Source organism: Physcomitrium patens, chromosome 22 (genome assembly GCF_059467195.1).
Source record: "Physcomitrium patens ecotype Gransden chromosome 22, ASM5946719v1, whole genome shotgun sequence".
Classification (NCBI taxonomy): Eukaryota; Viridiplantae; Streptophyta; class Bryopsida; order Funariales; family Funariaceae; genus Physcomitrium; species Physcomitrium patens.
Window position 1 is genome coordinate 11798119 of NC_143431.1, and position 25420 is coordinate 11823538.

A 25420-nucleotide genomic window follows, 5' to 3' on the forward strand; every position below is an offset into this window, starting at 1 on the left:
ACATTTACTCATTTGTTTGATACCAAATTTTTTAGATTAAAGACGATGCACTTACAATGGGCGGATTTGGATTTTGTTAAAGATGTCAAAACCAACAATTGCTTTCTCTTGACAATAAAAGCTACAACACAATATGAATTTTTGTTCATAGAGTTTGATATATGTAATGTAATTATTTAGCATCTCATAGTTTTTTTGAAGCATTTACTTATATTAAAACCATGTAACATGTTGGATAAAAAATAGATGAGGTATTTTTGAAATGATGACTATAACATATCTAGCCACATCATTTAATATGTCTAGGATCAATTATTCTTCTATGGAAATCTTCTACAAATTTCATCTCCTAAGCATGACTGTGATAAGGCATGGATAGAATATTTGTATTATTTACATATAGATATATATAATTAGAGTCATTTTGAGAAATTTCTAGACTTGAGGTTGAGGTAGTGGTTCATGTAGGATCCATCATAGAATCTTCTATAAAGACTTAGGGCAGTTATTATGGTGGAATCTATCTCTAAAGTCTTTTAGAAGGGAAGTTATCTTAGTGGAGTCTACCATTATAAATATTCTACAAAGTTCTAGAATAAATGAACTAAGTATAAATATAACCAACTGAGGCCTTTTGAGCATTCAGTCAAGTATGGCTTTAGACTTTTTCTTTCAATAAATTTTGAATTTTCTTATTCCATTCTATTTGATTCTATTTGGTTTTATTTGCTTTTGTTTGGTTTTATTCTCTTTTATCTAGTCATGTCTTTAAGGTTCTATTTTGTTAAGTTATTTTTAATTTTATTTTGGTGTACTTGATTTTACGTTGTGTCAAGATCTTTATTATTATGGATTTGATAAGATTTTAGATTTTAGAGAATTTGGTCATGTTTCATTGATATTAGAGTGAGTATTAGTCTATTCTTTGGTAGTGTGTTCATTGCCATCATTTAATTGAAAGTCAATTGTGGAGATCACATTGGATACTATTTTGGAACTACAATGAGGTACTTCAAGAAGTCAACTAGAAGAAGAGAAGGAATTACAATAGCAAAGTTAAGCAAGGAAATTATAGCATAGAAGATATGACGGAGCAATCTTAGATAGAAGCTCAGATATAATACCTCTTAAGTCAAATAGCTACTTTGCAAGGGAAAATAGAAGCTTTTAAGACAAAAGAATTTACATCTAGTAGGCTAAAATTGAATAAGCTCAATACATATTCATTGACCTTAAGGCAAGAAGATGTATGCCAATGAATCTTTAGCAAACAACAGTACGTCCAATTATCTAGGACAAACACCAATAAAAGAATTATATTTTCTTCCAATTATTTAAGAGATATAGTAGCCATTTGATGGCGACATTGAACTTAAAGCTATAGAGCTCAAAGCGGATTTGGTGACTAAGAAGAGTTTGAAACCAAGCTCGAAAATCAATTTTAGAGCATCAATGCAAGAAAATTAGCACACTGTCATGCTAGAGAAAGTTTGCCTCAAAAAAGGGCCGGACTTCTAGCTCCCACTAAATGTTCAATCAAGTCTAAGATATAAAATTACCAAATTTATGTATATAATATTTTCTCTTTTGAGGTAATTACATCAATACATAAGCCCAAGTACCAAAAAAAACACCCAAATGTATAATAAATTAACTTAAAACCTTATATATCCTTATGACAAATATTTTCTAAACTTCAACAGCTCATATCTCATGATCGGACCATCCAAAAAATCCTAAATTTTATATAAAGTACTGATATACTTTCAAAAACTACCACAAAAAAATTTAACTGCAAATTCATTACGGATCTTGAGATATCACTAAAATCCTAACAATAGCTTTAAACCCTAGCTTACATACACCCACGTGCTATTTTCTTCATATCTCACAAAATAAGTACTCAAATACCATGTAACTTTTATTTATAGCTTTTTAACCTAATAATTCACACTTACAAAAAATTTGATTCAAAAATTTGTCCAAAAACTTAAAATATGGCTCCAACTATTACTTACTGCATTTGAATTATATGTGCTGTTTTTAATGCCCTATAACTCCTTTATCTAAAGTTAGAATTCAAAAAATAATATATATTAAATATAGCCAAAAAAGTTTTCTCTCCAATTCCAGTTGTTGATCTTTCATTGCTCTTTGTATGCATATGTTATGCTTCAAAGAATGACAATAGGTAAAAATTTGACACCTTAATATTAAACACATATATCTCCTTCACAAAAACTCTAAATCATACAAATTCTTCATCCAAATTATATCTAAAACCCTGAACTTGTTGATCCTAGCCTCCAAAGCTCAAATGTCTCTGAAAGTAAAACCCTAATCTCTAATAAGGCCTTAGGCAGCCTCCTTGAAGTCCATTGGGCATGACATTTGACCAATAGGGATGAAGGTCTTCACTCCTTGCCTTCATCCAACCATACCTTACTTTCATCCTTCCCAATAAGCATCCTAATAGTTTAGACTTTCATCTTTAAACTCCAACCTTCTCTTAAGCTTTATACTAAATATCTAAATCCTACATAATATAAATACTATAATCAAAATAGATAAATCTCCAAATAAATTTTCTCATATCAATTCTTTTTAAATTTATTTACTAAATATTCTAATCTACATCAAGACTTACAAACATATTATATGTCTTAATTAATTTTTACATATTATAAGTAATTATAATACGATAACTCAATTAATTGACTAACTTTACACAATCCAGATCAATGCAAGTTTATGTCTTCCAATTCAAGTTCTTATATTTCTAAATTCGCAATGTTTTAGAGGTAGAGATGATGGATCAGTTTGTATTAGGATTGAAACATGTGGTCTAGCAAGATATAAAATTAAAGAATCCACAAACATTTGAGGAAGCAATTAAGATTGCAAAAAAGGTTGATACTATCGATTTCAGAAATCATGGAGTATGACCTATAAGGCGGAGTCCTATGCTACTAGTCAATACTATACCACAACAATCAATGCTAATAAAGATTGATGCTTTGCGAGGACCATTGATACCACAAAGACAATAAATATTGGCACAAAAGGAATTGTGATTTTATTGTCAAAAGTGAGACCATTAGATCAAAGACTATCTGAAATAGTAAAGTTCAAGCACCAACAAATCATGGCGGATTTACAATCTCAAAGACCACTAAGTTAATGAAGAAAATAAGCAAGAAAATAGCACTCCCCAATAAAGACATTGAAGGTCGATGTTCAAAACAATTGTTGTTTCTCAAAGACAAATGGCATAGCTTCAAACAACTATCAAAAGGGTCGATTAGTATGTCTAATGGATGAATTAAGAAGATAGCCATGTTAAGTGCTTGTAGATTGCGGCTCTATAAAAATTACATCTTAATCAAAATTATCAATTGATTTGGGATTAAAAAAAAAGTGATCAAAAAAAGAAATATATACCTAATAGATGATTGAAAGAACATGAGCAAGATAAGTGAAGAAATTCCTAAAACTAAATAATACATATGCCTTAAACGAAAAGTTCATTGTAACAAAACTTAGATATGATATTATCTTTGGTATGCCATGGCTAGAGGTGGAAAATAAACACATCGATTGGCTAGCAAGGATAATCTCTTTCAAGGATAGAAGACATATGATGATTCTTTATGCCTCTATATTTAGTGGAATAGCAAAATGATTTGTGGCTAAGAACTTACTTGTAGAAATAACCTTTATGAAGAAAAAAAATATAATATTAGCAACCAGATTATGTCGTAGGGCTAAATATGGGCTTCAATAGTTGGAAAGACAAGCAAAGGAGTAGAAGAGATAAAACAACTTATATGTAAATATTGGGATGTCTTTCCAATTGACTTATCTAGTAGTATGTCATTTGATTGAGGTACCCCTTTCAAATAGAACTAGTAATATGTGTTTGTAATATATATTTATATATTTAGATTTATATTTTGAAAATATAATATGTTCATAAGTCTTGATGAATGTTAGAATGGTTAATAGATTAATTTAAAGAGAGTGGATATAAAAAACTTTATTTTGAATTTTATCTATTTTTATTATAGTATTTAAAAAAAAATATAGGACCTAAATGTTTAGTATGAAGCTTTGAGAGGACATTAGAGCCTAAAGAAGAAAATCTTAACTAGTAGGAGACTTATTGCAAGGAATGAAAACAAGGCATGATTGGATGAAGGCAAGGAATGGAGATCTTCATTCCTATTGGTCGAAGGCCATGTTTATTGGACTTCAAGGAGATTGCATGAGGGCTTATTAGGGATTAGGGATTAAGATTTTATTTTTCAAGGTCATTTGAGCTTTGGAAGCTAGAATCATCAAGTTTAGGTTTTTGAATACAGATTGGATGTAAATTTTGTGTGATTTATATAAAAGAGTTATTTGCATTCAAAATTAAGGAGTCAATTTCATATCTATTGTCTTTCTTTTGGGCATAACATACCTTTACGAAGAGCAACGAAGGATCGGCAATTGGAATTGGAGAGAGTACTTTTTTAACAACACTTTTCATGTATTATTTGATGAATTTGGAATTCAAATGAAGAAGTTATAGAAGGTTGAAGTTAGCACATCCAAATCAAAGGCAATAAGTAAGTGATTTTATTCAAAGTAATAGTTGGAGCCATATTTTATGTTTTTGGAAGAATTTTTTAGTCAAACCTTTTAGAAAAGGTAGATTATTGTGTGAAGAAGCTATACATATAAATTTTGTGGTATTTTAGTGCTTAGTTTGTGAAATATGAAGAAAATTACATACGCATATATAAAAACTAGGATTTGAAGCTATTGCTGGGATTTTGGTGATATCTTAAGATCTTCAATGAATTTGCAATTGAAATTTGTTGTGGTAGTTTTTAAAAGTACATCAATACTTCATGTAAAATTTGAGTGTGTTTGAATGGTATGATTGTATGTATGAGTTTTTGATGTTTGGAAATAATATCCTATAAGGATATTTAAGGATTTAGAGGTTTTATCATATTTTGGGTGTTTTTGGAAACTTAAGACTTATATATTTGGTATAATAGCACCTAACAATGTGATATATATATATATATATATATATATATATATATATATATATACAAACTTGGTCTTTCTTATCTCAAGACTTGATTGAGCAATTAGTGGCAACTAAAAGCCTTGTGCTTTTTTAAGGCAAACTCTCTCTACCCCGACATCGCCTAATACTGAATGAACTTGAAGAGTTGTGAAAATTATTGGAGATGAATTCTTAGAGAAGGGCCTCATTTGAAAAAGCATGTTTCTATAGAGAGCACATGTATTCTTTGCACCTAAAAAAGATGGTGGATTTTGACTTTGTATTGATTATTGGGGCCTTAATAAGCAAACTAAGAAGAATGCATATCCACTTTCATGTGTGGATGATCTTCTTGATCAACTTCAAGATAGAACCATCTTTAGCAAATTAGATCTTTGAAGTAGTTATTTGTAGACTCCTATTGCTAAAGAAGATATAGAATAGATCACATTTCATATATGCTATAGACATTTTGAGTGGCTTGCATTACCTTTTGGCTTCACCAATGGTCCACCCTCTATTATGGGTGACTTGAATAGATTATTTTGAGACCTTTTAAATAAGTATGTGGTTGTCTTTATTAATGATATCTTGATCTATAATAAAATCTCTGTGAAGTATGAATAACATCTACAAGAAGTGTTGTGTTGGCTATATGATAGTTATTTCTATTGCAAGCAATGAAAGTGTGAACTTTGGAAGTTAAATGTCACATTTTTAGAATATATAGTATCTTTTGAAGGTGTGCACATGGAGTAGGACAAGGTGAAAGCAGTGGAAGATTGGCCAATTCCTAAGGATGCTTTTGAAGCTTGCTCATTTTTGAACCTTGCTAGATATTATCACTATTTTATTTAGCGATTAGTATATATTATTGTCTCACTAATAAGCTTGTTGGAGAAGAATGTTCCATTTGAGTAGAAATTGGAATAAGAAAGGATCTTGAAGGAGTTGAAGGAAGTACTAATTATTACTCCAATATTGCAATCATATGATCTTGACCTTCTATATACACTTGACATTGATGCTTCCGACTTTGCTATTGGCACAGTTCTTCAACAAAAGTTTGGTAGGAGCCTTCAATTTATGGCATATGAATCATGTTAGCTCAAGAGGGCAGAGTACAATTATTTTGTATAAAATCAAAAGAAACTAGCAATTATACATGCCACAAAGGTGTGGTGACACTATTTATTGGAAAAGCTAATGATTTTTTGGAATAACCATCGACTATTGTTATATGATTTGCATCTGAAAAATATAAAATCACGACACCATTGTTGAAAAGAGAAGTTGCAGCTCTTTGACATTCACCTTGAATACAAACAAGGGCAATAGCATACTATATCAGATACCTTATTCTATAGGCTTGACTTAAAATCTAAATCAGATAATAAAGCAAAAGTCACTACAATTAGTAGTATACTCCAAATATGCATACTTCAAAAAAGACATGACATCCCAATATCTAGATACCTAAGATATAAGAAGATTTTAAAACAGATATCAAGGATATGGTTTTGGATAGATTTGAATTGTGATGTTTGAGCTTTTGTGCATTCTTGTGAATTATGGCAGTGTAACAAAGTACACAACATAGCATCTGTTAGGCTATTATAGCCAATTCTACTACCTATAGTATGTTAGAAATAAGTGATTATAGATCTCATTACGTGTTTTCTACAGATGTCTCATAATTATACTACAATTGCAGTCTTTGTAGACTGACTTTCTAAGCAACTCCACTTGGCTATAGTATGCTCTAATATTGATGTTCTAGTATTTGTATAAGTCTTCTTTGATACAGGCTTTTATCACCATGGATTATCTTGTGTCATCATTTTAGATTGAGATTCGTGCTTCACGGAGAGTTTCTAAAAGGCCTTATTTAAGCTACTAGGTACACAACTTATTATGTCTATAGCCTTCTATCTTCAAATAAATGGACAAACAAAGCATGCAAATTGGATCCTAGAGGATATGTTACAAGCATTTGTAGTAGTTCACTATAATTAATCGAATGAATATTTGACATCCTTAGAGTTTGCTAACAATGATAGTACTCAAGCAAGTACTGATTATTCACCATTCTTTTTTAATACTACCTAGCATTCAATTATGCTAGCAACTCTCCATTGTTCCATCAACACCAATAATCTAATAATAAAAGAGTTTTATATAACGGCTTACAATGGCCTTGTTGGAAGCATGACACCATTTCTTTACTATACCAAATTGATAGAAGTAGTATGTACATAACCATTGGCAACACAAGACCATTTGGAAGGGTGGTCAAGAATTTAATCCAATGCCAACCTCTTATTTACTACATCAATCCAAGTCCATAAATTAGCACCTTCATGGCTTAGATCTTTTCACGTTTCTATAGTAAATTTTGATGTAACATATCGCCTTGAACTTCCACCACATATTTAGGTCCATCCAGTCTTCCATATTTTACAACTCAAGGAATTTCACATTAAACCAAGGAACTTTTTGGATGAACACCAACTACTACCACGACTACCAATTCCTATTAATGACTAACAGGAGTATAAAGTGAATAGTATTTTGGAACATTGCTACATTTACAATGGCAATGGACATTTACAATTTCAATAAAAAGTTTTCCAGAAAGGTTATCACATCCACGATGCAACATAGGAACCTACACAAAACCTAATTCATTCTCAAGCAGCCATTTGGAAATACTAAAAGAAGCAAAATAATGATGTTTTACATTAGTAGAGGGAGATCAGCTATAATAGGGCATGGATAGGATATTTGTATTATTTGTACATAAAGATATATAGTTGGAGTCATTTTGGAAAATTTTTAGAATTAAGGTTAGGATGGTGTTTCATTTGGAACCTACGATAAAATCTTTTATAAAAGCTTAGGATGGTTATCATAGTGGGATCCACCTCTAAAATCTTCTAGAAGGGCAATTATATTAGTAGAATTCACCATTTGAAACATTCTAAAAAGTTCTAGGATAGTTGAACAAAGTATAAATAGAAATGACTAAGGCCATTTGGACATTCAATCAAGTATTGTTTCAGACTCTGTCTCTTAAAAAAGTTTGGATTTTCTTATTTTGTTCTATTTGATTTTGTTAGATTTTCTTTGATTCTATTTTCTTTTATTTAGTCTTGTCTTTGTAATTCTATTTTGTTTAATTATTTTTAGTTTTGTTCTGATGTGCTTGATCTTACATTGTGTTGAAATCCTTGTTGTTATGAATTTGGTAAGGTTTTAGACTTTAGAAAATTCGGTCCTATTTCATTGATACTCTCTAGTATATAGTTTTGCCAATCTCAAGGTGCCTAAAGCCACTCCTTCTTTCATTTTCACTAGAAAGTAATAGAAGACTTCATCTCAAATTCCAAGGAAACTACAACAAATGCATATGGTGATTTTTTACATAGGTCTCTAGAAAATTGAAGCCCGACTATATTACAAAAGAATAAAAAAATTGATATGGAATCCTTATTGTTCGCATTGGCAAAGTCAAAATCCCTCAACCCCATTCATAAATTATTGAGTTAAAATAGATAAAATCTTATTATAACAAAGATATTCAATTTCCAACATGATTACTTAGAAATAGCATACAGTCCTTTCAATCCACTTTTGCTTATGATGGTTCATAATGTGGACTAAAGGCAAGACATCTAAAGAAGCAAAACTCCTCTAGTTAGTGTCGAAAAAGGTTGCTACAATCAATCTATAGAGGGGTCAAATGAGTATGACAATTGATATAAGGTGTCTTGTGTGCTCCAAGCAATTCAAAGAGATACTCCTACACATATTTTGGAAGTGCCCCTCAACACAATGTACATGGCAATCACACATCTATATCATGAATGTCTCTCTCATTTCTCGGTAAGCACATGAACCATGGCTAATGTTATCATGGAAACATAGAATTTTCTCAAACCACATCCCAAGGAAGTTCTAATGGATCAATCAGCTATAGATGGTAGTAAGAATTGTTGTCTTCTTGACCCTTTGGCGAGAACAAAATGACACACCTTTTAATCAAATTCATTGGCACTTAGATAAACTCCTTAAGCGGATATAGTTAGGTCTTATTGATTATGGATGTATCAAATGAAAGAAAGTAAAAACTCAAGGCCATCCTTGGTGGATCCTTAATTTATAGGGCTTCGTTCAATTACTGCAGACATGAATAGGCCTAGGCCTGGTCAATAGAGTACTCACTGATTTTGTCAGACTAACACACCTTACTAACCAATAGCTAGTTACTACTAATTGTCACTAACCCCTAACTCTATTGTGTCTGTCAGACTGCATACAGCTAAGTCGTTGTACTATTTGTCCACGCAATGAAAGCAGTGTTCATTTGTGCCAACAAACAAAAATAAATAAATAAATCGCATAGTAATAAATGAAGAAAGAACTTTGACAAAAACGACCTATCTTTCCATTCCAACTTCAACAATATAGTTGATTGTAAGATCTATAATCTTTGCAAATGGTCTACATGCCTATTAAAACAGATTGTTAACAAAGTTCACCACCAATCAAATGGAGTGGGGGCAATATTATAACAATGTAGGTGCTATTCCAGTGGCAGCTACCAAAGATCATGCAACTGAAACGTAGCTTTGGGCAAATTTAGCACCGACCTCGTGGGTGCAGAGCACGTAATCACGGGAATCAGGTTTACAGCGGTAGGGTTTAAACGATATTTTATTTCGTTGACTATGGTTTTTTGTGTGATGTTGACAGGATTCAATCACCACTCTAGCTTTGAATGTGGCTCAAACTGCACGGGGTTGCATTTCACTTCACCACAAAGTAGGAAATTCATTTTAATCGCACCTAGAGAAAGGCTTTCAAACGAACTTCAAGGATTGTCAGGGTTACGGAATCGTCGGTGCTAACTCAGCATCGTCCCAGTTGCAATCTGGCTCAATTACATGGCTTGAATTAGTCATAATTCGACAATATGTATCGACACAACCTATATTTCGCTGATGAGCTTGCAGGGAAACCGCTGCCAGTGATTTACACCTTGTCAGCGTAATTTGCTTGCCGTATGCGTTGCGAAAGTCAACATGTCGTAAATAAGATCACAGTGACATGCCGCCAAACATTTATACGGGCGGCTGTCTTGTCGTAAATCCATGGTACGGCCCGAAAACTATCGCATCAACAAACAGATTCCGGTCCAGCCTATATACCTATCGTTAACAATAAGTCGAGATATCTGCTATCTTGGCTTTCTACTGCGTTCAAAATCTCTTAATCACTCCCGCAACTCCAACCTTCACTCGAATGCCTTTCTCGTCGCCCCTATTCCACGAACCAGATTCCTAAGCAAATTCTTAGTACTCCGTGGATAGTATATGTTTTAGTATCACTCGCTGTATGCGAACAAATCTCTTCAGATTTTCATCACTACGAGAGTAGCTAGCTGTGAGGATGCGGCACCCACAACCCAGAACCTTGTCTTAACCCGATTTTATACTTGCACTAACGTACAATGCGAGGTACAGATCAACGTACAATGCGAGGTCATGCCACAAAGACTTTCGAGGACGACGACTAGGATCCGAAGGGTATCCGATGGGACAGCGAGCGGCGTCGTCGAAGGCAACGGACTCACATGAAAAGCCGATGGTGCGTACCAAGCCTGTGGCTTTTGAGCCAATCGCCGCATCCGTGAGCTGGGGTCGCCGGATTTTCGCCCTCTTAATCTCTTGTGCATTTCGTATTTCCAATGCCACCTTTCCGGTTTCATCTTGTGTCTTCCTTTCCACAGTGGTGTTGTCTCGAAAAACAATGATTGCCATCAAAGCAATGCAGACAGGAATCAGCGCAAGCACCGCACATTCATCCGTGAATTCATTTATACATTAGTGTGTTCATTCGCTCATACTTTCAATCATTGAAGTTGCTGTTGTCGGTGGTTGCAGTCTGTTGTACTTTAACATGTTTGTTAAGTTTTGAGGTCCAATTTCTAAAAGGTTCTCAGATTATGATTTATTTTTTATTTTCTTCTACATTTCACGTAGTTTTGCATGAATTCTCTTTTGAGATGTGTTGCTACACATGGCAACAAGTGAAACTTGGTCCATGTTTTGCTTAGCTATTGTAACATTTATTAAACATTTTATCATGAATATGAATGTTAATCAGCCTAGTTAACTAAGAACTAGATCCAAATTTATAGAATCTACATAATAGACAAACTTGAACCAATAAGATCTACATAATAGAAAAACCTAGACCAATAGGTCTTAGAAATATGGGAAACCCAAACCAATAAGATGCAAACAATAGACAACTTAACATTATATAAGAACCTACAACAAGTCAAATCTTTTTAATCCACTTAAAGAACCAAAACCTTTGGAAGAAAAATTAGGTCAAAATGGTTTAGTAGCTGCTAAAATAAAATAACTAACCATTGTGTTAATTAGAAATAATATAAATATACAATAAATTCAAGCGATATTCATTCTCTATTATTTTTTGGTAATTTCCAACATCTTGAAATTGTATATACCATCTAGATTAATTATAATTTAGAATCAATTTAACATCATCTTCTTTTATAATTCTTTATACTACCAAAGTGAGTTTTAACATCTCTTAAATTAAGATTTTGTTTAATTTTTTTATTTAGTAATAGTCAAAATTATTGAGATAGTTTGAAGTAAGTATTAAGTTTCAAATCAACTTATTTAGCATTCTCTAAAATTAATTGTCTTAAAGAAATTGTGTAAAGATTTTTTTTTATCTATTTATGTAAATTAGTAGATTTTAGACCAGCCCTAACATCTCATGCAATTGAAGAACTTTCAAGAATTGACTACTATCTTAATTAAATTTCTCAAAAGATTTTGCTACTAAATCTTGAGTTTTTAGACTTTGAATTGGTTGAGGCTTGTAAGTGCTAAAGTTGCAATTAAAGACTACCAAGTAAAACATTTGAAGTTGGACTTGATAATTACTTGTAAATACCAAGGTCCTAATTATACATCCATCAAGTAAATATTTTAGACTTGTTTTGAATATATACTTAGTACTGAACTCTAAAATAAGAATCTTCTAAAAATATGTCTTAGTTGAGATTGATAAGTATACACTACTTTCATCTCCATAATTCTAGTAATTGTTTTAGATAGAATCTTTTTTCAAATAGCTTAAAAAGCATGATCAACAATGACTATTGCATAATTTATTATACCTATTTAAACTACTTAACATATTAGTAATTATTAAAAACTTAAATATATAAAAAATAATAATAAATAATTAACACAAGAAAAAAGAAAAAAGATATATATATATATATATATATATATATATACATATTGAGAATATAGACTATTTATTTTTAAGTAAATATTTTTAGTAAATATCAAATAAAAATGGAAATAAAAAGAAGTATTGAAAAGACAAAGACGGCTTTAATATATATATATATATATATATAGTTATAACACATAAAATTTTCTAATAATCACAAGTCTTATAAAGCAAGTATTTAAAATGTCAGAAGCTTTTATACTAGTTTATTTAGATCTAATAACTCTTGACGTTATTTGTTGCTACATAGATTAAATAAAATTTAATTTAAATTTAATATATATTTTTAAAACTTTCACATATTTATACCAAAAAAATATTATTATAAATAAATTATTAATTAAAATAATATAATTTTATTAATAAATATAATATATTTTAATTTTTAGAAGCAATATAAAATCTATTATTTTTTTATTTATTCTGTTATTGCCTTTTCTACTTTCAAATTAATTTTTTATATTTAGTAAGTTTTTATGAGGTCAAAATACAATAATATTACACCACTTTCAAATTTAACTATATGTTCTTTAGATTCTTTTTTCTCAAAAATATTTAATACAAGAATATTTTAATTTCTTATATGTTAACAAAAAATCATAAAATTTTAAAATATGAGACTATAATAGATTTTTTTTCATTATTTATTTAAATACTTTTTTTTATCATTTTTTCTACATTAATATAAAATTATAATATTAGTTATGAGATAAAAGCGATATTTTATTGCAAACACAACAATAATCAAGAGCTAAACCCTAAAGCCTTACAACACTCAAAGCCAACACTTGTAAGCTTGTAGTATGCACAACTGACAAGGTTCAACTTTGCAACAACTTTGTGATCTCTTGGATTAAAGACACTTAGTCAAACCTATAGAAACAATTCATATTCAAGGCTATAAAAGTTGACATTTGGGTAGACATGTCTGAGCCATCAAGTATCCCAGTAAGACATTCTTTCTCAAGCTTGGAGTAGAGACAGTCAAGTGTGTCAATGCTCTGAGGAATGAGAACGGCTTCATTTATGTTTGCAAGGCCATGATTTAGAAAGGCTTTTTGTTCAACGTGACTGGCAAGTGGCATGTCAAAAAATTCTTGTTAAAAAAGCAATTGATTGTGGCTAAATACAAAGTTCACTTTGATGGTGAAGTTATGCCACCTTTTTGTGTATAAAATAAATTGATTGTCAATCCAAATAAAATAAAATAAAAATTCATCTGGAGGCTTCACCTTCAAAAACTCCTACAAGGAGTGCTACTCGTTAAACCCGCCTAGTGACCAATCAGCAGGACCACTATAGGAAGGACTACTGCCTCCCTAATCTTCAACAGTTGTTCCAAGTGTCATGCTATGAGCTAAAATAACCCCACAAGTTAGATGGTTATTGTAACTCACAACACTTGAACTGTTTATGTAATATGAATTATATCTATTGATCAAGTCTCGATTGAAATTATTCTCTTGCTTCTTCAAATTAATCCATCTAATCCATAAAAAAACATCACTATGATTACACTTGCAAAACAAGTCATACTAAAAATACACACACAAATAACATTTTTATTTTATTTTATTCTATTTTTAACATACTTCATCCATTAACAATTGTCATCCAAGAATAATTTATCATCCAAAATGAGTTCTCATCCAAGCATTGTATTCATCCAAAACTCTAATTTCATTCCAACGCTAACCTAATTTCATCTATTAGAATCTGCATCTTCATAAAAATATTCCTTACTATAGATTTTGGATCGATGCAGGTTTGCCACGCGAGATTTTCCTCGGTCCAACCTCCTTGTCTCCAGCAACCTTTAAATTCTTCGTAGTTGAGTACCACCTCCGATAATATAAGCAAGGCAGGTCTAGGCTGTTGCAGGTCCAACCTCCACCCTAGCAGAAATGGTTGTTGCAGCACTTCAACTGTTCCTACCAGCCCATGCATAGGCCAAGCACCATAAGTCTCCCAAGGAACCTCATCGCAAGGAGATAGTTATGGCTTCAGATAAGGATTCTGAACTTATTAATTCAACACGACATTGCTCTTGTTGATGCAACCACTATTCCCACAATCTAATTATACTGCAGCCTACAACACCAATGGCCTTGCAGACCAACGTCCTCCTGGTGGTTAGAATCGACCCCTTAGAGATGATCCCTTGAAACCAGCAAGACCCTACGAAACTAGTAATCGAAGAGGCGTAAGTTGCTGCTCTACTCGATGCCGACTGGATCACTACATCCCTAGTAGGTGTATTCCCCTTAAAAATTTGTGTTGCTCTGCTCAATTTTTGCCTTCTATTTTGCTCTAGCATTATCGGGCAAGCACCCCCAACATCAAGAGCTTCCAAACGCATCTCAAGCGGATAGAAAAACAGAAAACCACGTCGAGGCGCCCAGCTTCCGCCTCTATTTTTATTGAAGCCAAGCTACTATCGAAGCTCAACACCGGTGTCGACGATTCATCAACGTGATAAAAAAATAAAAAAATAAAAAAACAATGAGTATGGAGCTTCTCCGACACCACCACACGAGCTCGACAGCCTTCAACCAACCGTGTTGTACTTCCGACATTCCATAGATCGCTCACCCCTTGGCTGACTGTGCCGCATAAGGAACTGTAGGAAAACGCTTCGATGCTGCAACCGCAGATGCCGACAACGGCGTCAAAATCTAGACAATAGAAAAAGCCTAAACCTAGAGGCGGTGCTAGATCGCCGCAAGTAGTCGAACTCACTGCGAGCACCACTGCTGCTTAACGCTACGCTGCCCTGTACAGCCGCCACTCGCAGATTCCACGACAAAGAAAATAATAATCCTCCTAGAACCAAGCAAACGTCGACAAAGAAGAGCTCAATTGTAGCCCTTGCATGAATGGAACAAAAACAAGAAAGTTTGATGAGCAACAAGTGGTCAAGACCACTACTCCACCGCACAAAGGAAAAGGCGCAGTCACTCTGGATCGACCACCGTCGACGAGTGAAGGTCGACGCACCCGAATAAATCACGAGGAACTAACAGGATTTAAATCGCAGAGTAATTTTTGGGTTTTCAACACAATGATTAAAAAAAACACCAGAAAGCAATCTTGCCACTCATCACCTCAGCTCTCAGATTCCAATGACACAAAAACACTACTCCTACGACACCGGCTAGAGCCGAGCTAGCGCCACTATGTTACCGGGAAAGAATCAAAGGGAAGAAGAAAAAACAATTCTGTTTACACCACTACGACTAGCGGCAATCTTTGGATTCAACACGATAACAACAGGGACTACAACAAGCTAAAATGCCAGAACCAAGCCGTCGAAGATCAGCAACGGAACGAGGACACATGGAAAAAGCAGGAAAAAAAATTCGACAGCACCGTAATTAGCTGCAGTGCCTCAATGAACTAGAAGAAATCCTTCAACCATCTCGAAAGACACAATAAATGTTGATGACCCCTCCAAAGCTAGCCTACACTACAACAGCCGCAGTTCCTTTGTCGAGATCACATGAGCAACCAGTGCTGCCACTGTGAAATGGAAGAACCTGTGCCAACAGCCACCGGGGAGTGCCGAACACGGATAGGAAACGGAAAAAAAAAAAAAAAACAAAACAAAACAAAAAAAAACCAAAATGGGTAGCCACAACTTCCCGCAACCTGACCTCAGCGACAACGCCAAGCCTGACCACCGCTCCAATACTCAATCCAAAAAACAAAAAGCTCCACCAGATCAACAACGGACAGTAGCTCCACCGCCGAGTTCATGCAATATAGCCACGATACTCCATCAACAACAGTGCCGATGTCCAAACAGGGACCTAATTCCAGCTGAGCCAACACAACCCTTCAGCAAAATTTAGTATTCCTCTCGAACACATGAAGGAAAAAAAAAATAAAAAAATAAAAAAATAAAAATGAGCCGGTTTGCGCTTTTCGCCGGACCCGGACAGCTCCTCCCAGAAAATCGGGATCAGCAACCCAGTTACGGGAAATCTAGAAAATTAAAAGAATTCTTCATCTAGCCAATAGATATATATAAAAAACTCCTACTACTATGAAACTATAAATATGTATTAGCTACATTAAAGAGATAATACTTATTTTGGAATTCTTGCTAAAGAACTCTATAAAAGATCCATTCTTAAAACTAATAATAAAATTATTGCTATTTATCTAAAAATTCCTATACCAACTCATAAAACCTTGTGATTCTAACTGCAATAAGTACAACTTATTGCCCTAGATTGATAAATGAGTCAATATTGGAACTCATATACACTCAATTCTACAATAAATATATACTATCCAACTAGAAGAGGATTCATTGTATATTTATTATTATAATTATCATTATTCTTTTGTTTAGGTTTCAATTTTTGTTGCATTGATTGATTCTTGTTACACAAGATGTTATCAATGCCATCAAAGTATTTATTTATTAAGTTTGCAAGTTCTTGAAATTAAATTTAACAACAAAAGATCAACTGCTTGTAAAATCTTGGAATAAATTGTCTAGCAGAAAGATAGAAAAGTTGCTCAATATCATACCAATTTCTTTCATGCATTGATTGTTTGGATTATTTGAAGAAGCAACCATGTGATAATGCAATTGACATGTTTTGACATTTTATGTGGACTTGTTGGTTATTTACTTCTATTTTTTAATAAAACACTTACTTAGTATTAAAAACAATTGCTTCCTCTTTATTTTGGTTAGGTAAAGTGTTTTCTACTTGTTGAATTTGTATATCCTATGTCAACATAGATAGATAAACAAAATAAAGGCCAAAAAGCCCCTATAAAATATTTGTTATACTACTACTTAGTTTTAATAAGGCTCAAAATCTTAATCACAAAATCAAACTATTTTCAAGCTAAATCTCAAATATATAAATGTTATCTTTTTAATTTTGATTTTATTTTATTTTACTCTAATTCTTTATGATAACTCTAATTACTTTATTCATTATCATACAAGATATAAAAGAATAACCTACAATTCAAAATCCCCTTCTAAGTATTTTTTTTATTTAATTTATTAAGTAAAAATGTGCTAAAATAACACATTTTGTTTTAAAAGTAATTATTTTTAGACTTTATCTTCTCTACTTTATTCTTTTTTCTTACATCTATCATTTATGTAAGTTGTGAAATTATATCAATCATAATAAGGGCAAACAATCATAAAATGATTATAATATTTGATATTGTTAAATATTTTATTGATGAAAGTTTTATTTATCATTATTAACATATAATTTTGGTGTTGTTGTTGCCCTCATATTATAAATATGAACACCAAACCAAATTGGAATGAAGATAAAAATATAACATTCCAAAACTTAAAAACAACTCTATTGTTGATTTGAATTCATTGTTTAGCCAATCTTTTATGAGGATGGTGCATTTGAATTTCACATTAAAATGCATCATTATCATACACTAAAGCAAATGGTGAATACCACTTGGTTTCAAACACATCATTATTTTCCAGGCACTTGTACCCTTGTACCCTTACAACATATTCACAAAATCACATAACCATCAAAATGCATTATCAAAGCATGCCTCTGCCATTAACCCCACCATACAGAAGAATATGTACACTTGACAACGTACCATCCACTGAAGAAATTTAAAACAAAAAAATGGAACCAACAAAAACATTACAAAATTATAACAAGAAAGAAACGCTAAAAAGGAATAGAATAAAATAAATGACAGGGTTCTATGCCCTTGCAACGTAATCGCGACTGAACCATGATCGGCGGAGTGTGGCCCCAGGACCCGAGAAGAGAACCGTAATCGCACGCAGCTTGCATCCAAGTGCAACAGTCGAGGGTCCGCTTCAGCATGCGGGAAAGAGAGTGAAGGGCGTACCCCTCAAACACACGCCCTGTGGATTCAAGTCCGCAGAGAGCATAGGTGCACACGAACTCTTCAAAATCACCAGGCACAAGATCGCCGAGGCGGGTGAGGGCCAGAAAACACGAACCCGGAAGAGGGCGCCAAGGCCTAAACAGGCACCGGCGCCTAGAAGACACCGCAGTGGGGGTAAGTTATCCGGGTTGGGGCTTTGCGATGGATGGGCCCCCGCGAAGGGGGCAGTCCAAAAAATAGATTATACCGGTATGTGTACCCAGCGCACGGTATTCTTTAGTAAAAGGCGAAAGAATAGTTCGCTCTGAGCTGAGCACCCGGCTCCTTCCCTGCTCTCGCCTCCGACCGCGCTCCAAATACCCCAGTCGCAACGGATTCCGCACCACCCATATGGGTTATCTGAACCCCTCGCCCGTGACCCGGCACGCTCTGCCATCATTCCGGCGAAGCAGCACAGCTGGGGTGAGATGAGAGGCTCGCGACGCGATGCTGGCTGATACCCGTGGTCGCTCCTGTGAGGGGGACGGAAAGCCCGATGCCGTGCATCCAGAAACTCCGTTCCCCAAAAGAGGAGCAGCGTGTTCCACGCAAGTCACAGGGGCGTCAGGCCCTCGATCCGCAGAGCCAACGGGTTGCGCTCGATGGCAATGGCAGAGGCGTCACATGGGCATGACACTTGACGATGTCCGGTGGTGGTGAGGGGTGGGTGACGTAGGTGAGGTTTTGTGCGCGCGTGAGGTGCAGCGCAGAGAGGAATGGCTTCCGCTTCGACGCCGGTGCTAGAGTTGGCTGGGCATCAGCGGAGCACTTGTTGAGTGCGGAGGTGTGTGGTGGGCGTTGCAGTCGGCGACGCGAGCCCAATGTGTGTGTGAAGTGCGTGAAGAAGGGTGTGCAGGTGAGGGTGACGGCGGAGGGGGAGTTAGAATGTGGGCGGCGAGCGGCGTGCATGCGAGTTTTCGTGGTGTAGTTGGTTATCACATCAGTCTAACACACTGAAGGTCTCCGGTTCGAACCCGGGCGAAAACATGTGCGGGGATAGCTCAGTTGGGAGAGCGTCAGACTGAAGATCTGAAGGTCGCGTGTTCGATCCACGCTCACCGCACCGCATTCGCATTTTGTATTCCCTCTTTGCGCCATCCCGCACGCGCACATGCCTTCCTCGCCCACAACATCACCGCACCCTGGCACAGCGGAGGTTGAGGTTGCCCCTCCCCGCTCCCCACTCCCCACTCTGCTCGTGTACCTCACTTCACCCTCCTCCGCGCCTCAGCATACTCTCCCACTGCTACGCTTACTTTTCCCACCCCAACATGGACCATCACACAAACCATCCATGGCATTCCAAATCTCTCTTACCAACCACATCACTCCTCCTTCCATTCCTCTCCTATCCCTCCCATCCAAACACCACCCTCTACACCCACTTCCTCCAAGCTTCCAACACTCATCATGGCAATGGCCTCTTCTACCCATCTTCCCATAACAAACATATTGTATACATCTCACCTCCATCAAATGAAAAAAACAAAAATCTCCAAGATGTCAATGGGCTCTCAAATGGATGTATTAAGTTCACATTAAGAACATTTTCTAGAGATCTTTGAAGCAAATCCCATACTCATCAAAACAAAATATGGCACAAGGTGTTGATGCCTAAGTCAATCTTTTGAAATACACAAATTACATGCATGCCTCATTTGGATAGCAATAGCAACCAATTGGGTTGTCCAATTCAAAGACCATTTTTGTATATTTCAAACAAACAACTTTTTTTCACATTTCTTTGATATTTGATTTTGTAGCAACAAAGAACACTCATATTGCCTTGGAGGCAAAAGAAAAGTATTGCATGATGTGATTATTCGAAATATGCATAGAAAAGAGGTCAAAAGTATAATATGAATGATTCTAAAAATACTTCCAACTTGAGATGAAGTATGAAGCTCTTACAACACCTTTCAAACATTGAAATGTTTGATATGTTGCACTTTATAATCAAGTTGATGCATCCATTGGAGATACCATTAACATATTGGAAATTATTTTTCTACTTTTGTTGTTATGAGATGTCTATAATGGAGGAGAAGGAAAGGGGGGAGGGATTTCAAACATGGCACTTTTGTAAAACCAAATAATTAAAATTTAACACTTGAGTTTTTTTTGGATTACTTAAAATATCAAATTCAAATATCATTGTTCAAATTTTATTACCATCTTTAAGTTTATGAAATATCACGTGATATTTTGATAGTGTATTAAGTAATATGAAGTGATATGAAGTCGATTTCATATGTCATCTTAACATTCTACATCCATTCTTCTTATGTTTTTTTTTTTTTTTTTTTTTTTTTTTTTTTATTTATTTCTTCAAAGGAGTTCTTTGAGCGTAATAGAAAATAGCAATGGATGTTATTTTAGAATAAATGAGTATGTTGTAATTATCAATTGGTTGGAAGAACTAGCAAATTTCGAAAAGTTACATAATTCCTATAAGATTACAATATGTATGGAGTAGAGAACATTGACTAGAGCTTTGGTACAACAAGTGCACATGTGAATATGGTTTTAAAAGATAAGTTCAATCTTATTGCAATTAATGTACTATCTAGACTACATACTTTAGTAACAAAATTTGTAGATGCATATGATTGATTTATTGATACCAACATTGGCAATAATAAAGAGGATTGGTTGGAGGAGTATTTTCAATGGCTACAAAGTTGGAGGACTTATGTCTACTCTTCAATATATATATATATTACAATACAAGGCCAAACATGATTCATTTCTACAAGATGGATTCCACTATAATACCAAATACAATCTTCTTAATGCCATCACAAGACTCTATGGTGATATCAATGATCAATTCACCATTGTTGTTGCCTTGTTCGAATTTATTGCTTGAAGAAGCATTATTCAAGGATATTAAGAGGCTTTCTTATAAGACAAATTTGATGAATCAAAGGAGGTGTACAAGAAAGAACATAATTTCTTATTCTCCTATATATTTCTTAGGTCCGCATCTATTTTACCATCATCACCTTTATTAAGATGTCTATTGCTTAGCAACATTGTCACTATCATCCAAAAAAAGAGATATCAGCCATTCTTTTCAAATTCAAAGAAAAATCTCTAAAGAAGTGCAACGTGTTGGTGAATACATTTTCATAGTCATCATGTCTAAAATCCATGGTAGAAATAGATCTCTTGGCTCTACTAAAGAAAGATAGTAAAAGAATTAATGCATGTTAGCCAAACGAACTAGAAATAAAAAAGATGTTGGACACTAATAATATGGCATTTAAAAGATAAATTGATCATAGAATAGATGCAAAAAATGTGTTTTATAAATGTGATAGAAAGAATAAGCTCTTTAATTTGATCGAATATCACTCAATTGATAGAAAGAATATGTAGAAAATGGAATAAATTATAGTCCTTGTGAAAAAAATATATGAATAAAATATTGATTTTTGACTTGAATTGTGATTTAAAGTATCATTTCAAGTTTTTTATTGTGAGATTGTACCATTGCCATTTCTAAAACTTGAAACATTGGCTCAAATTTAATTACATGAAGTTATCAAGAAGAGATATGAGATAGAAAGTACAAGGTAGTGGAAGCTTTGTGTATTGGAGGTTATGTCTTTGCAAATTATTGCACTTGAAAACATTATCTTTTGTATTTTTTCATGTACGTTGAGATTTTACTATATTTTTAAAATACTTTAAATCTTATAATTTTTGGTTTTTTGAGTTAATATATTACTTACAAAATAACAGAGATTACAAAATTATAGCATTTAGAGTCATTCTTATATAGATGATAAAATTTAGAAAAATCATCAAAAAAAAATAAAACTTTTTTAATTCTATTATAACTATGTTTCAATTAACTTGTTTCATTTGAATAATAATTTTATCTTCAAGAGAATTTTGAAAAGCTAAAATTTTCGTCTATTAAGTCTAGACACTTAGAGAAAGCAATCCAACCATGTAAAATATATCCTTGGAGTTAAATATTTTAAACTGTATAAAATTTTATTAATCTTCCATATAATAATTTTTTTTATAAAAATGGCCAATTGCATCCCAAAAAATTGTTGCTACTTCCAAACCTTCTTCCAACATAGATGATGTTGTATTATATATACTTATTGTATATAAAATATAGATAAAACATATAATATGTTCATAAGTCTTAGTGTGTCTAAGAATGGTTAATAGATTAATTTAAAGAGAGCGAATATAAAAAACTTTATATTGAATTTTATTAATTTTGATTATGGAATTAAAAAAATTATATGACTTAAATATTTAGTATGAAGTCTTGAAAAAGATGGAAGCCTAAGAATAAAAATCTAAACTAGTAGGAGGCTAATTGAGAGGGATGAAAGGAAGGCATGGTCACATGACACCAAAGAATGGAAAACTTCATCCCTACAGATTGAATATCATATCCAATGGGCTTCCAGGAGGCAACTTGTGATCTTAACAAGGATTTTGGCAACATCAAAGAGAGCATATAGAAATTAAAAGCCAAAGTTGTAAAGTTTAAGGTTTAAATTATAATTTGTATACAAAAACTATAAGATATGGAATTAAGGTGAAGAAGTTATAGCTGTTTGAAGTTAAGGTGTTAATTAAAGACATAATCTTACCTTTTTAAGGATATGAAGAGTTGTGTGGTAGCTTTTGAAGAAGTAAAGTGCAATTGGAACAACAAATTCAAGGCCTACATTTTTTATGAAAAAACTATTGTTATTGAAGTTTCTTTGCTAAATATGATTATCATCCACGACTTGATACTTTTGACTTTTCAAAAGTTGATAATCCTGCTACGAAAGATTTGACAAATCGTTTGTCAAAGCTACATGCAATAATGAAGGTGTAATTAAAAGAAGCTCAAGAATGATAAAAGATCAATGTAAATGCCTATTGAAAAGAACAACCACAATTCAATGTAGGTGACAAGGTATAGTTATTTCATCGTAATATTAAGACTACTCGTCTTTGTGATAAATTGGACTACTACAAGCTTAGAATTTTTCCTATTTGTGGACAAATCAATCTAGTTGCTTATTGATTACATCTATCGGAGTCAATGAAGATCCATCCTATATTCCACATGTCTCTTCTTGAACCATACAAGATAGACAACATACCAAGAAGAAGATAAGTCTCACTTCCTCTTATAGAAGTGAATTATTATGAAGAATTTGAAGTAGAAGAAGTTTTAGACTCAAGGCAATGCCGAAATGAGTTAGAATATTTTATCCATTGGCACAGATATGACATTAGTAAACACACATGCGAACCAATAAAAAATCTTACAAATGCAGCAAAGGCGGTGGAGGTTTTCCATTGATGACATCCATCAAAACCAAGATGAAGAATAGTAAGACTTTGCTAGAAAAGAAATAAGGTCCAACAAAGATTGCATTCTACCGTCTATCTTTATTTGTGGTTTTTGTGTATTTGTGACACTAAGAAGATGGAGAACCAACAACCAATGGATTTGATTCAAGAGCCTTCGTTTGCTGATCTGCCAAATGAGACATTATGATTGTTACAACCTTCAAGATGATACAATCGAGATGAAGATCCTAAAGTACGACATATTCTTCCTCAAATAGATGGCAGGATACAATGCGTTTGATATCATGACCTTTGAAGGGACTCTCGATGTTTGGTGATTTTACTAGAAGTAGGAACAACTTTTGACGGTGTTTCAAATGTTTTATTTGAAAGAAGTTATGAAGGCCTCAACAACGATCAAATAATTGGATGGTCTTTCTATTCTAATATGGGATACTATTGATGGTTGAAAGGCCCTATCAATCACCTTCGAAGAGAACAAAGATCAGAGTATGTGGCCAATACAATTTGTCGCATCTTAGATTCTTTTGACATGTGATCACCACCCCTCATGGAACTCGTCCCTAGAAGGGGGGGGGGGGAAGAATATCACAGACATATATTTATTGTAATTATTATCTACGTGATATGAATAGGTAGAAATAAGTAAAAGTAGACTAATTTCATAATATCTTCTAAAAGAAGCTTTTCAAAAGCTTCATAGACTTTGCTTTGACTTTACATGTGTTTATATTTGATTGATGGGATAGAAACTTGGTCAAAAAGTTAACCACGTGCCACACATGTTGATAGCTTGCAAGAAAAGCTAACTATGTGGCGCCCACATAGAAAACTTGCCTTGCAAGTTAAATTACATGTTATGCAAAGTCAATACGTTTTTGGAGGTCCTATAGAACGTCGCCATGTAGCTCTTAGATAGATAGTATATAAAGAGGCAAGAGTGAAGCCTTCTTCACTCTTGTCAACTCCTTTCTTGCTTCCAGTCTAGTTTCAAGGGTCTCTAGTTTTCTTATCTTTTAGCAATAGCCATTCCAATTTCTTTTTTAATATACATATTTGGTTATTTTTATTTTTTCATCTTTCTTTGAAAAAAGTCTCACTTATTTATTTGTTTCTATCAAGTTTTTGTCATTGGCATTAATACATTACCAAAATATCAAGTGATATTTCATAAACTTAAAGATGGTAATAAAATTTGAACAATGATATTTGAATTTGATATTTTAAGTAATCCAAAAAAAACTCAAGTGTTAAATTTTAATTATTTGGTTTTACAAAAGTGCCATGTTTGAAATCCCTCCCCCCTTTCCTTCTCCTCCATTATAGACATCTCATAACAACAAAAGTAGAAAAATAATTTCCAATATGTTAATGGTATCTCCAATGGATGCATCAACTTGATTATAAAGTGCAACATATCAAACATTTCAATGTTTGAAAGGTGTTGTAAGAGCTTCATACTTCATCTCAAGTTGGAAGTATTTTTAGAATCATTCATATTATACTTTTGACCTCTTTTCTATGCATATTTCGAATAATCACATCATGCAATACTTTTCTTTTGCCTCCAAGGCAATATGAGTGTTCTTTGTTGCTACAAAATCAAATATCAAAGAAATGTGAAAAAAAGTTGTTTGTTTGAAATATACAAAAATGGTCTTTGAATTGGACAACCCAATTGGTTGCTATTGCTATCCAAATGAGGCATGCATGTAATTTGTGTATTTCAAAAGATTGACTTAGGCATCAACACCTTGTGCC

General features: G+C 33.6%; 3 non-coding genes across 3 annotated transcripts; 2 read left to right on the forward strand and 1 right to left on the reverse strand.

Moving 5' to 3' along the window:
• Positions 1 to 18484: 18484 nt before the first annotated feature.
• Positions 18485 to 18600, reverse strand: LOC112275405 (U5 spliceosomal RNA). The gene has a single exon (XR_002967718.1). It is a non-coding gene; the product is annotated as a U5 spliceosomal RNA (small nuclear RNA).
• A 629-nt stretch (positions 18601 to 19229) lies between these two features.
• On the forward strand, positions 19230 to 19303 carry TRNAV-AAC (transfer RNA valine (anticodon AAC)). Its single transcript has one exon. It is a non-coding gene; the product is annotated as a tRNA-Val (tRNA).
• Positions 19304 to 19306: 3 nt separating this feature from the next.
• TRNAF-GAA (transfer RNA phenylalanine (anticodon GAA)) lies at positions 19307 to 19379 on the forward strand. Its single transcript has one exon. It is a non-coding gene; the product is annotated as a tRNA-Phe (tRNA).
• The last annotated feature ends 6041 nt before the right edge of the window (positions 19380 to 25420 follow it).